This window comes from Syzygium oleosum, unplaced genomic scaffold (assembly GCF_021117445.2).
Source record: "Syzygium oleosum isolate NSW1041296 unplaced genomic scaffold, Sole_v2.1 Sole_v2.01, whole genome shotgun sequence".
In the NCBI taxonomy this organism is placed as follows: domain Eukaryota; kingdom Viridiplantae; phylum Streptophyta; class Magnoliopsida; order Myrtales; family Myrtaceae; genus Syzygium; species Syzygium oleosum.
In genome coordinates, this window is record NW_026607485.1 from 38,823,980 (window position 1) to 38,837,687 (window position 13,708).

At 38.2% G+C, this 13,708-nt stretch overlaps 1 protein-coding gene and 1 pseudogene across 1 annotated transcript in view; both read left to right on the top strand.

Annotated features, from left to right (window-relative positions):
- Positions 1-13,708, top strand: part of LOC115679635 (uncharacterized) — a 92,307-nt gene that overhangs the window by 56,587 nt on the left and 22,012 nt on the right. The gene's annotated exons all lie outside the window — the stretch shown is intronic.
- Positions 5,388-8,919, top strand: LOC115681778 (UDP-glycosyltransferase 74E2-like; annotated as a pseudogene).

A 13,708-nucleotide genomic window follows, 5' to 3' on the forward strand; every position in this document is an offset into this window, starting at 1 on the left:
TACTGCTGACTTGATCCGCGAGCCCCTTCGCTGCTCATTGTTGTACCACCGAGCCGTGACCCGCTGCTCCAGCCTTGCTTTGCACTTATCCGCCGAGACCTACCCTGGCTAGCGATGATCCCAGCAAGATCCCTTGCCGCAGCGCGCCCACTACTTCAAGTAGCTCGAACTGCTGCCCCCGCAGGCTCCACCGGCTAGTGTTGCTGCTTTCTCGAGCCACACCCCGACGTCAAGGCAAAGGCCCGCCGGTCGACTCCATTGTTGCTGTGCCTGCATCGCTAAGAAACCACGGCTTGTTGGCCTTGGCCTTACTCGAAGCCCCTCGCTGCCTCCGTAGTTGTCGCATCTCATTGCCGCCGCCATAAATGCTCTTGTTTTGTTGGTTAATTCGTGAATCTCACTGCCAACCACGCCCGCGAGGTGCACCATCGTAATCATCAGCGTGCTGCCCATCCTCCTTGTCATGGCCCTCCACCGTCGAGTGCCGACCACGGCGAGCCACCGCTGGTCCCATGCGTTGTTCGTCATTCGTCGTTCGATTTGGAAATGTTATCAGCATAATATTCGAATTAGGTAAGAAGATTATCTTATTTGATTTTTCGAATATTCCGTTATCCGATTAGATTTATATCATTATCTAATTGAATGTTTGAGTGATTATGCTTATCCATAAAATATTCGAGTATCCTCAAATTAGGAAATTTTTATTCCTAATCCATAACGTGCACATGGACGGCAATCCGATCTCAACCGGAGATATGATTACCGTCTACGTGGAAAACCAGTCATCCTATCCATAACTCTTAGATACAATCGTCAATTTTGTTTATATCCAAATTCAAATGAGTGGAATATTCTCTGATTATCTTTTGTGGACTGCATGTTATTCTGTGATGAATGCTTGTCTTTCGTTTGATTGTTTTAGGAAAATTACCAAAAAAGTCCTAAACCTATTGCAATTGTACCAATTCAGTCCGAAACCTATTTTTGGCCAATTCAGTCCTAAACCTTTTGCAATTATGCTAATTCAGTCGATCTGGCCACTGTTGGCCGGCTGACGCTGACGTGGACGCCGGCCAGCGCTTGTCGGCTGACGTGGCAATATTTTAATTTTTATATTTTTCGAATTTTTTTTATTTTTTTCCTTTCTCTTTTATTTTTTTCCTTTTCTTCTTCCCCTGGCCGAATCGACCAGGGGGAGGCTCGCCGGTGAGGTGACCTCACTAGCCACTAGGGAGGCTCGGACTCGCCGTTGTTGGGCGAGGCTCGCCCAGCTCCAGCGAGGGCCGGCCAGGCGGAGCTCACCATGGTTGGGCGATCTCTGCCCTCGCCGTCGCTGGGCAAGGTCGACCTCACCCTCCCCAATGGCCGGTGAGGGTGAGCCTCCCCTAGCCCTTGGTCGGTCCGACCACCGAACCGGGGGAAGAAGGAAAGGCCAAAAATAAACACAGAGAAAGGACAAAAATAAAAAAAAAATTTCAAGCTCCACCCTCGCCAGTGCAGGCGAGGGCAAACCTCGCCAGTGTCGGCGAGGGCGAGCCTCGATGTCGCATTGCAATGGCGAGGCTCGACCTCACCAGATTTGGGCGAGGTCGAGCTCGCCTAGCCATGGCGAGCTCCGCCCTCGCCGGCCCTCGCCATCGCATAGCCATGGCGAGGCTCAACCTTGCCAGATCTAGGCGAGGTCAAGCTTTCCCAGCGGCGGCGAGGGCGGCTCGCCATGGCTGGGCGAGCTCCGCCCTCGCCGGAGCTGAGCGAGGCTCGCCCTCGCTAGTGCCGATGAGGGCGAGCCTCCTAGTGGCCAGTGAGGGCACCTCGCCGGCAAGTCTCCCCCTGGCCGGTCCAGCTAGGGGGAAGAAGGAAAGAAAAAAAAAGAGAAAGGAAAAAAAATCGAAAAAAATAAAAAAAAATATTAAAATATTACCACGTCAGCCACTCGACATTCATGTCAGTGCCGGCCGGCCAAAAGTAGCTAGATGGACTGAATTGAAACAATTGTAAAAGATTTATGACTGAATTGGCAAAAAAAAAGGTTTAAGATTAAATTGGCACAATTGCAATAGGTTTATGACTTTTTTAGTAATTTTCCCGATTGTTCTACAAAATAAAATAGAAAAATATCGTGATAGATTAGGTTAGAATCTCATGATAATCTTGCATGTTCATCTAGAATTATTTAGAGATAATCTTAGGTTAGAATCATGCTAGATAGAATTTCTCTGTTAAGTTAGGATATTTTGGATAGATTGCATATTTAGGTGGATTCTAGAAGATTAGAATTATATTCCGATTTAAGTTAGGATTTAATATAAGATTACTTTATTGTTTAGGTTAGATATTATCTTAATATTGATAGTTCACTTAGGGTAACTTTTAATTACGAATTCAATAAGAAATACCAAAAAAGCATTATCTTAGAATAGGTTAGATTCTTAGATCACATGTTTATATTAGGGCATTTATTGATTTCGAATTTCATGAAAAATACAAAGAAATTATCATGCGCATGTCATATAGTTTAGATTGCATCATTCATGTCATTATGCTTGCCACATCATTGCTTGCATGTCATTTAGTGACTGTATGTTAGGGTCAGATAATTGCATGTCCTGATAGAATAGTACCATATTAATTTAGCCTGTCATTAGAATTAGGTCGTGTAATTAAATATGTGCCCGTCATATTAGAATAGTTCATTTAATCATCATTAGAAATAAGACATTTAAGTAAATTATAAGTTGCATGTCATGTTAGATTAGTAGCGTACATTGCATATGGCTTAGTTTCCATTAAATAAGAGAAAACCCTAAAAAGATTTGGGGGAATTGCACGCTAATTAGAAATCATATTTAGATTGAATATGTGTTTTTATAATTAACATTGCAGATGCTTACGTTGCTTTGAGGTAAGTAATTTCTCATTTTCCTCACAATTTTATTTATCGCTTTGATTATTGAGTGTTAAATTAATGGTTGCACACCAACATGATCCTCTTACATGTTAATGAATAGATTAAAATTGATTCAAGCTGCCTCCAAAGAGTAATCTAGCTTAATAAAATTCTCGAATTCATAATCTCTAGTTAGTAGGAGTAAAGTAATTCTCTCGATACTTTACTAAGGTTTCTAATTGACCCACCAAAAAATGGATTAGTGGCAACTCCTAATTGAAAATCATTTGCATGTTAAAGACTTTGAACCTAAGTTGCAAATTGGTATGGGTTTGGGAGAGCCCGAGCTAAGTTTAAGCTTGATAAATTCATTGGCCAAACCGTAGGTGGTGGTGCACCTTGAGGTGAGGTGGCGACAATTAGTAAATAAAAATTGGTAAAAGACAAGAAAATTTAGTTATTAAAAGAAAATAAACTTGTTATGTAAGTCAATGAGAGTTATTAACTCGAACTAGTTGGATATTTAGTGAAAGAAAAGTTGGTAAGCTTCTCTGATTAATGTTGTTAATGTCTAACAAAAAACTGGTAAATCCAAGTCGTTGCTAAGAATTGCAATTAAAATTGCGTAAAAGAAAGTTGAAAAATAGAAAAACAAAAAAAACCAATTAAAGAGTGGTATGCGTAACTGAATTGAAATGTTGGCAAACAATACTATGTGGTAAATTAATGAGGGAAAATTCGGTGAGTCATGCGAATTTAGGTATGGTAATCTCTATAAAAAGTTAATATTTGATAGAGGTTGCTAACCAAGGCCAATAAAAATTGGTAATTCAAGATACCAGTTGGCAAATAAAAAAAATTAATTTTTGTAAATATCTCAAATGAGAGTTGATGACCTGAAACTAATTGATAATTAAATCAGACAAAAGTTGGTAAATCACTCTAGTTTAGATTGGCAATTTTACATAACGATTATAAGTTAGTTGGTAACACATAATTAGTTGTTAACCGTTTCTACAAGTGTCGTAACTTTTCCAACCTGCGACATAGTTGGTAACTTATTGGTAGTTCTAACCCTTTTATTAGATTACCAATTCTTTTTATACACATAATTTGCAAATTATCATCTTTTTTACTAACTTACCAATGCTTCTGAGTCAGATATTTAAATTGCACAAATGATAGATCTAGCAACATCGCAGATTGGAATATTTCTTTTTCTCACGGGCATTAAGAACAAAATCATATTTATTTCCCATTCTTGCCGTCTCCATGCTTAACCTTAGACTTCCGAGTTACACACAAATTCAAATTTGACAACTTTGAGAATGACTTGTTTGTTTGTTTGTTTTCATTATTATTATTATTCTTGTGTTTCTAAGATTGACAAAGAAAACACGGACAAGGTACGCAGTTATAGGAAACACCACACGTTTGGACCATCCCATTCAATGCATCATGTGGAAAATTCGAAGCTCTCTCTTTCGATTTGCTGAAAACTTTCCCTTTTGCTTCGATAAGCAGTGATGTGAAACGCAATAATGATTTACCTTTTCTGTTCTTCGTCAATGGAAAGAATGAAACTTTATCCTTCCGCTATATATTATACTTGCTTTTATTTGAATGAATCGTTTAACACTTAGCTTGCCTGGGGCAAGACTCGCACGCGATGTTGCGTGAACAAATTGAGAATTCCATATCCCGATAATTACATAGTTAAAATTAGATCTAAATAGATACACGTTAAAAGGACTCTGAGAAGTTGGTCTCCTTTATGTGTTTTCCTATTTCTTGTTATAAAGTGTAGAACTTCCACTATCGAATCCATATATAATGTTTATACACACAAATCATGTATCACAATAAATGATCTTCATCGTTGAGATTCTTAAGTCAGATAAGTGACCTTGTTTAGTTACTGAACACGAATCAAGTCGTTTGTGACATTTTCCCATAAATGTTCTGCAACGATTTCGCGTGCTGAATTTTCATAGGATTTGTGACGAAAGAGGACTAGTCAGGTTATTTTAAAGTTCCATTATAGGGTTTGAAAATAAATATATACATTCGATTTTGCAATATTTCAAAGTGAGAGTGAGATTTGATTGCATATTCGACACTAGGGATTTTCTAGAGGCTTTTAAATTTAGTCTAGAAAAATGTTTGCTCTTCATCATTCGCGCTCGTCAAAGTAGGTAGGCCAGTGGCCAAACCATGTAAATCACCACACCCGTTTTCTTGCTTTCTCAATTTCACTTTTGGCTTGTAATTTTGTGGCTTTTGATTAGCTACTATTAGACACACTAGGAGCTCATCCGGAGGCAGTACTATGACTAGTCAAATTAAATAAAAGTACGAGTTGGGTTGGACTATTGAACACTCATCCAATTCGTACAACTACCATTCAAACGATTCGGCTGGTTTATGTTTGTGCGCAATATCTGGTCCTATATATTCAGCGAAATGCTTCACGATATGAGTATCAACCTCTCACTCACATTCCATCGGCTTCTGAAAGAGTTGAAGCTCGCAAAGAAATGGACGAACAGAAAAATGAGAGTACCCTCAAACTTACCCATGTTCTTGTTCTCACTTACCCAGCATAAGGTCACCTAAACCCGATGCTCGAGTTCTCGAAACGCTTAGCCTCAAAGGGTCTCAACGTTGCCCTTATCATCCCCATCTCCGAACCATCCATGTCCCTCCGTTCGACAAACCACCATGCAACGAGTTCAATCAAGATTGAGCACATATCTGACGGGTTTGAGGGCATGGACACCGACAAGCTGAGCCTGGATGTCTACGTCGAACTTTTCAGAGTTTCGGTCAGAAAGAGCCTGACCAGTTTCATCGAGCAACATCAATCTTCTCAAGATAATCCAGCAACAGTTCTTGTGTATGACTCTGTCATGCCTTGGGCTCTTGACTTGGCGATACAACACGGCATGCACGGAGCTTCGTTCTTCACTCAGTCTTGCGTGGTTAGCGCCATTTATTACCATGTTCACAGAGGAACGCTCCAGCTTCCTCTAGAAGATTCACAAGGACGAGGGCATGTTTCTGTTCCTCCGATCATGTCAAATTTGAGGTTGAACGATCTTCCTTCATTCGTGGTCAATGTTGATGCATATCCTGAATTTGTGAAACTCATGCTGGACCAGCTCTCCAACGTGATGAGAGCTAACTGGCTTTTGTTTAATACCTTCACTGAGCTCGAGCTCGAGGTTAGTTGCACCCCCATTGAAATCCACTCATGTGAAAGAACAGTAGGTTGACGATCATTCTATAAATGATGTTGGAAATTAAATTGATTCTTCCACTTGCGCAATGGATTTGCTGCATCATGTACATGCATGTTCAATGAATGTGTAGGTGGTGAAGTGGTTGGACAAGAGAATCGAAAACACACAGATTTAACTAAAAGATACACAAAATACAAAAGCTTGATAATTTTATTTATAGAAAAGATAAGGAACAACATTTAAATTAATATAGGTACAAGTATTTATAGACAAATTAATATCATTTCTAATTTTTTTATGAAAGCACTGAAGACATAAAGTAGCAGAGTTATCAGCATGATACAACTCTAATGGGGTTCTATCTTTACTATTATAGACCACAAGCTAAAGGATACTTAAATTGAACTATTGTAGTATTTATAATGACCAAAAAGGTAAAAAGATAATAAAAAGATAGCATATTCTTTAATTTAGAAAATGAATAAATGAAAAGATATTCTAAAATCTAGGCAATAGTGTAATTATGGAAACTTATACTATTGAAAGACTGATTTGACTTTGTTATGAAAAGTTGAGGGACTAGATTGAACAAATTGAATGTTTAGGGAATATATTGCACATTTTGCAATAGTGTAGGGACTTGTAGTGGCTTTCTCCCTTGTTTGATCAAACAAAAAGACTATATTGAACATTCATATATAGTTCAAGGACCATATTGAATGGATTAAAAGTCCAAGGATGACATTACACATCGGATTAGAGTTTACAAACAATTAGGCTGCGCATGGCAACTTGCCAAATAGTGTTTGATTTTGTTCTTTTGTTCCCAGAATCAGTTTGGGAATAGAAATCCGTTTGTTTAATTTTTTTTTTTCTGGGCACAAATTCTTGCAACTTTGTGCCCAGAATCAGTTTTGGAGCAGAATTAAGAATAAAAAAAAAGTAGCTTCTTGATTCTGGGAACAAAAATGAGAATCAGTTTTTTTTTCTTCTTCTTTTTCTTGATTTTTAATATAGCTTCTAATGTCCGGCGGGAGGGCCACCCTCGCCGTATCTGACGAGATTAAAATATTATTAATAAAAAAATTTTACCGGCCATGGCCAGCGACCAGGCCATGGTGAAAAAAATATATATATTATTAATAAAAAAAATTTTACCGGCCATGGCCAGCGACTAGGCCATGGCAAAAAAATAAAAAAAAATATTTTCAATAAAAATATTTTTTATTAAAATATTTTAATAAAAAATATTATTAATAAAAAAATATTTTACCGGCCATGGCCAGCGACCAGGCCATGGCAAAAAAAATATAATAATTTCAATAAAAATATTTTTTATTAAAATATTATTAATAAAAAAATATTTATAAAAAAAATATTTTACCGGCTATGGCGAAAAAGAAAGAAAAAAATATTTTTTAGTAAAATATTTTTAAAAAAATTATTAATAAAAAAATTATTTATAAGAAAATTTTTTACCAGCCATGGCAAAAAAAAATTAAAAAATTATTTTTAATAAAAGCATTATTAATTAAAAAATATTTTACCGGCCATAGCCAAGGAGGAGAAGAAAAAAAGAAAAGAAAGAAATATTAAAATATTTAAAATGTTATTAAAATATTATTAATAAAAAGAAATTTTATGCCGTTACCAAACGCATTTCTGTTTTTTTACTATTCCGGGAATAGAAATTTTGGGCCATTACCAAACGCCTTCAAATGCTCAAAATCAATTCCCGGGCACAGAATAAAAAAAAATCATTTCTGACTAGAATCTATTTCCGGGCACAAATGGTTGCCGTGCGCAGCCTTAGTGTCATTTTTCCTTACAAAGTAGTGTGATAGACAATTGTTAGAGGACTGAATTATGATTGTGACAGGAGTGATAAATTCTTTTAAGAGTGGTACAGAGGATGATAGAAATTAAATTGATTCTTGCATGAGCATAGGATGGAAATTAATGCATGGTACATGTGTTAAATGAACGTGTAGGTGGTCAAGTGGATGGAAAGTCAATGCCCAACGCTCACTGTAGGACCAACGATCCCATTAATGTACTTGGACAAGAGAATCGGAGACGACAAAGATTACGGACTTAGCCTCTTCAAACCCGACGATGCCGAGACATGCATTAAGTGGCTCGACTCGAAGGATGCCGGCTCAGTCGTTTACGTATCATTCGGAAGCTTGGCTTCCCTTGGAGAAGATCAAATGGAGGAAATAACAATCGGACTCAAGAGAATGAAGAGCAACTTCCTGTGGGTAGTGAGAGAGTCTGAAGAGAAGAAGCTCCCATGCAATTTCATGCAAGATATCGAGTTACTAGATGATAAGGGTTTGGTGGTGAAGTGGTGCAATCAACTCCAAGTGCTGAGTCACGGGTCGGTGGGTTGCTTCATGACTCACGGCGGGTGAAACTCGACTATGGAAGGGGTGAGCTTGGGCGTCCCGATGGTGGTGATGCCTCAGTGGTCGGACCAACCAACGAATGCGGCATTCATCGCGGATGTGTGGAAGGTCGGTCTCAAGGTTAGGGTGAACGAGAAAGGGATCGTGACTGGCGAAGAAATCGAAAGTTGCGCAAAAGAGGTCATGGGAGAAGAGAGAGGAAAAGAGATCAAAGAAAATTCATTGAAGTGGAGAGAGAGGGCAAGAATTGCTATGGAAGAAGGTGGGAGCTCTGACAACAACATCAGAGATTTCGCAAAGAAAATAGCTGAGATGTACAAGCAATAGTGCTTCATTCATGATTAATTAGGTGTCATTTGCAAATTGAACTTCACTCCAGTTCATATATAAATAAAGATGATTACTTTAGTAATGATAATTATATGATTGGGCAAATTATATACACCAATTATAAAGATGTGCTTTGCTCAATTTGTTGATAAGGTAATAATCACAAATGTGGTAGCGCTATGAAAACGCCAAGTGAAATGCCAATGAAATATGAAGATAGATTAGCCTTTGAGATAGATAGGTGGCTCATATGATATCAGGTGCACAAACAACAAGAGTTGTTCTTAGACATAAGTTGTGGAAATAAACACTACAAAGTACTAAGTTTGAATGATCTGAAAGAACAAATATTGACCTAAACCAAGTCGGACAAGTCCAGCTGAACTTTGGTTTTTGTTCTTCGTCGGGAATGCATCCGGCTCATGTGTATCCAAGACACACTTCTGGGACTGACTGTATTAGGCTCCATGTGAAATCCTATTGTATGTAAGAGTTGAGATGCATATTGATAGGTCTTCGTTGTATTGAAAGACCACATTCGACTTTACATTACATGGGAACTAGAATCGCTAATGAGACAATCCAGAAAAGTTCAATGTCCCTTTCTTACAATGTATTGCAGTAGAAGCTTCCCATCTGCCCAAATTGCGCCGACAAATTTTAGTTATTTTGAAGGATTTAGTGACTCTTGGACAATCCACAATAGACACAAAGCAGAGAGATCACATTATTCAAAGGCAAAGCACACTTCAGCGGAAACAAGAAAGGGCATTTTCGGCAATACACTAGCACACTAAAATCATTCCTACCAATATGTGACCCTCCTAATTACTTTAATCTAGCTGCAACAAACTCTTGTAATCGCATGCATACAGCGATAGTCGGTCTCGGTCTTTAGAAAGATTGCTGACAAAGTTCTCGTATGCCCTCCTTCCCCAATGTTTCTTTCAGGTATACAGCAGCAGCTGCCACCTCCTTGGCGCTCACTCTCCCATCCGAATCATTATAAAGCAAATTGCATAAGAAACAAAAAAAGAAAATGCCCTTACTGATAAACCTCTGAGATGGCCACTTCATGCAGATTTGCTATTCGATTCGTCCGACTACTTCAAGGAGGAAAAACATGATAATACACGACTGCCCAAGATTAGCAAGGTTCGGTCATGTCGCGAATTTCCTTTCATAATTGACAAACTAGCTAGAAACAGACGGCCAAATTTTCAAATGAGTTGCCACTAGATTTTTTTTCTGTTGTGGCCACAAGTTGAAGCTAGTCGAAGGCAAGGAACTTTTTTGAGATTAAGAGTTAGACATATAAGTGAATACAATGACAATCATCAAGCTTCTCAAAACAGAGCCACTACAGAGGATGTCACATGAAACCAAATAGTATCTGGCAAATACAAGAGCGCCTGTGTGACAAACAACAGCCTCAATTTGCAAAGTCGAGATCAAATACTAGTGCATAGAGATGCCAAATATCAAGAGATCCTTCTCTGGAATGAAGACAGACGGGATATATCAAAGAAGATCAACCATTGTTCCAATTTCACAAACCTGTCAAACAGTTGCCAAGTATCACCAATCATGGCATCAACATCATCAATTTCCTCCTTTAGCTATTGAGGCAATATATCAACCTGATGTGGGCACACTATTGTCCACTGGTTCCTTCAGAAAGAAGTAAATTAGAAGTAGAGTAAATATCCCTTTGACCTTGTCTATAAGTGTCGATGAAACCTCATCTTTTTCGGCTCCATCATTGGTGCAATCACAATCCTCTTTTGCGGCATTCTTTGCTTTCATGGCCTCTTACTCGCCATCTGCTCCCTCTTTCTCATGCTGTTGTAAAGTCTAATCTCGAACCATCCACGTCCAAACAATACATAGTAAGAACGGAAGCATTTACCACAAAACATGATATTTCCCAGCACTGGAAAGTGTGCTAATCTCTGTGGAAATGCTATTTGAGATGCATGTCATGCAAAATATGAGCATGCCGTGTGCTATAACCAACTTCCAATGCTACCAAATCAATCAGTGCAATCCACTAGTCATTTTGATGCAGGACGAGATCGTACCTCCTTATCTATAAGCTGCAAAAACTCTTCACGCTCTCTTGACACTGACTGCAGGGATTAGAAATATAAAAATGAAGCTCAAAAGCTTGAAATAATCAAGTAAAAACTTCGCTTCATGAATTGTTGTACCTTGTGAAAGACATTAGAGTTAGGTATTCATTTAATACTATAAAACTATGAGTAGAGTGGCAGCAGCCACAACCTATCTTTTCATCAAGCAAAAATTAGTAATGACAAAACGGATGATGGTTGTTTAAATCTTTAGCGATGCTGAAGCCAGAACAGCCAATGGACAGCTTAGCTCATGGAGTTGCTTACGCTTAGCCTGTGTTCTTGCTTGCTCTCGCTCTTCCCTGTCCTACCCTTGCTTCTGGAGAAACCATTGGCTTTAAATGTACATTTTCTTGGCGAACTCCAAAATGGTTTTTTGTTACCTGTTCTTCTTCCTCTTCCTGCATCTGAAGATACTCTAATTTCCTTCTTCTTTCCGATGCAGGATCTTCAGCTGACAAAACTTTTGCACCGATGTTTCTGATCACCTCGTCTGGAAGTGATGATATGGTAGCTCTAACAGCTTCTTCAAGAGTTAACTTTCTGGAAACACTGAAGGCTCTGCATCCAAGAGGTAATAAACTTTAATATGAGCATCTCATGTTTCAATAGCTCAAGAGAGTCATGAAACATACATAGCGTTAGCCCCACAAGAGGGGTTTCCATAATCTCAGAGTCCATGACTCAAAACAAACAGGCAAGGGGTGGTGGTTTGGAATAAAATGCTACTCCACCAGAAGGACAACAAATGAGACACAAACCGATGAGGCATAACTTACCTGGAAAAGATCAAAAGAGAAGATGGCAATGACTGATTGAGAGACAAATCCAACCAATTATTATTTTGCAGAACAAGGCAGTTGTCACACTTTAAGGAAGATTTCCGGAATTGACTTTGATATAATTAATAAACTCGACATCCTTGTCAAGAGGATGACACAAGGATAAAATGCAGAGTGAGTCTTCTTCTATCTCAATTCAGGGAAAATCCTTGGCCAATCTCGAAGACAGCAAGCGAGATTCAATTAAATATGTTTTACAATAAAAATTCGTCTTCTCCCGCCAGATCACTACGCATTTCAATTGCACAATGACATGAATCCATTTATTGCAAGCATCCAATCCACTAATTGCACTAAGAAGATAATGTCACACCCCGATTTCTACTAGAAAAGGAGAATGACACAACTGTCCTTCTTCCTTAAAGACGCATCAATAACCTATTCCACTAATCAATCTCATATCACGTCACATCTCAAGGCCCTAGAGGTGGCTCCCACGAGACTCACATCATTGTGTGGCACTTAGCCCTTGAATAGTACAAGCCTACAAGGCACTAGAGGTGGCTCCCACGAGACTCGCATCCCTGTGTAGAACTTAGCTCTTGTACAATATGCATACTCGCAACTCTTCACTGGGTTCACGGAGATCATGAACATCAATCCATCATCCCAATAATTTACATGACCAATCCAAATCCATCTCATAATCAGAATACATTTTACAAGCCAAAACATATATTCTTTCATAACTCCATTTATCAAATAGAATATATTTCATAAGATATTTCTCAACCATTTCGGAATTTATTTCATAATCTAGATTAACAAATAAATATGTATAATCTTTTGCAACGTCTTTAATTAAACATATTTCAAAATGTTTTTCATAAAATATTTCTCAAACCATTCACAAATAACCGAAAAGTAATAAATGCCCAATTCATATTTTTTTATGCAACAAATATGCTCTTTCATAACTCATACTATGTTCAGATTTTTATCACTTTCAAGACATGAGTTCACAAACTCATAGAAAAAATAGTACCACTCACCTGGGAAAGCTGAAAACCCACTTACGAAGGTTACTTGAGCCGACGCACTCGTAAACCTATCAATTAACCAAAAAACAATATCAAAATCCGAGTAAAACACTACTCCAATGAACAATTTGACTAAATCACGCTCAATCGTCAATGAATCGATTTCTACTCATTAACGAAGAAACTCGTTTATAAAGGACATTCATCTTTCTCCATTACTCATATTGTCAGTTACGCGTAACTCAAATGCAAAACTTCCAAAATTCATTTTGATCAAACCATACTTCAGAATCGATTTTCATCAAATCCTACGGCTCCATAACAACCTAAACTTTCATTTTCATATATATTCACAACTCGACAACTCCTCAATCGAACCTCATAGTTCAAATTTGACATAACATCGAATTTACGATCTAACTTTGAAAATTACTCTGATTAAATGAATAATTGGCTTGAAAGCTATAAAACAAAGCCAAATACAAAAAATAAGGAGGATCAATGGAGCACCAGTAGGGTTAAGCGCATATTCATTTCACAAGAATGGATCTGTCAAGCAAAATAATAGACAACCGATCTCTGGACCTTGTATCTTGGTCAATGATGAGCACACACCGAAAGAATAAATCTTCGTGGTTCAGCGAGACGTCAAAACTCCTTCAATCGCCATTGAAGCTGGAGTAAAGAACTTGTACATGGATAGAGTAGAGGGGTATCGAATCCCCAAAAGCATTAAACTTCTAGATCTGAATCGGAAGAGGATAGCTCTTAGATAAAGAACTAGATTGGGAGAGTTCAAACTCTTAGGTCTAGAACAAGACCGAGAGAGGAAATCTCCAAGATCTAAATCGGGAGAGAGGAAAAAACAATAAAAGAACAATAAA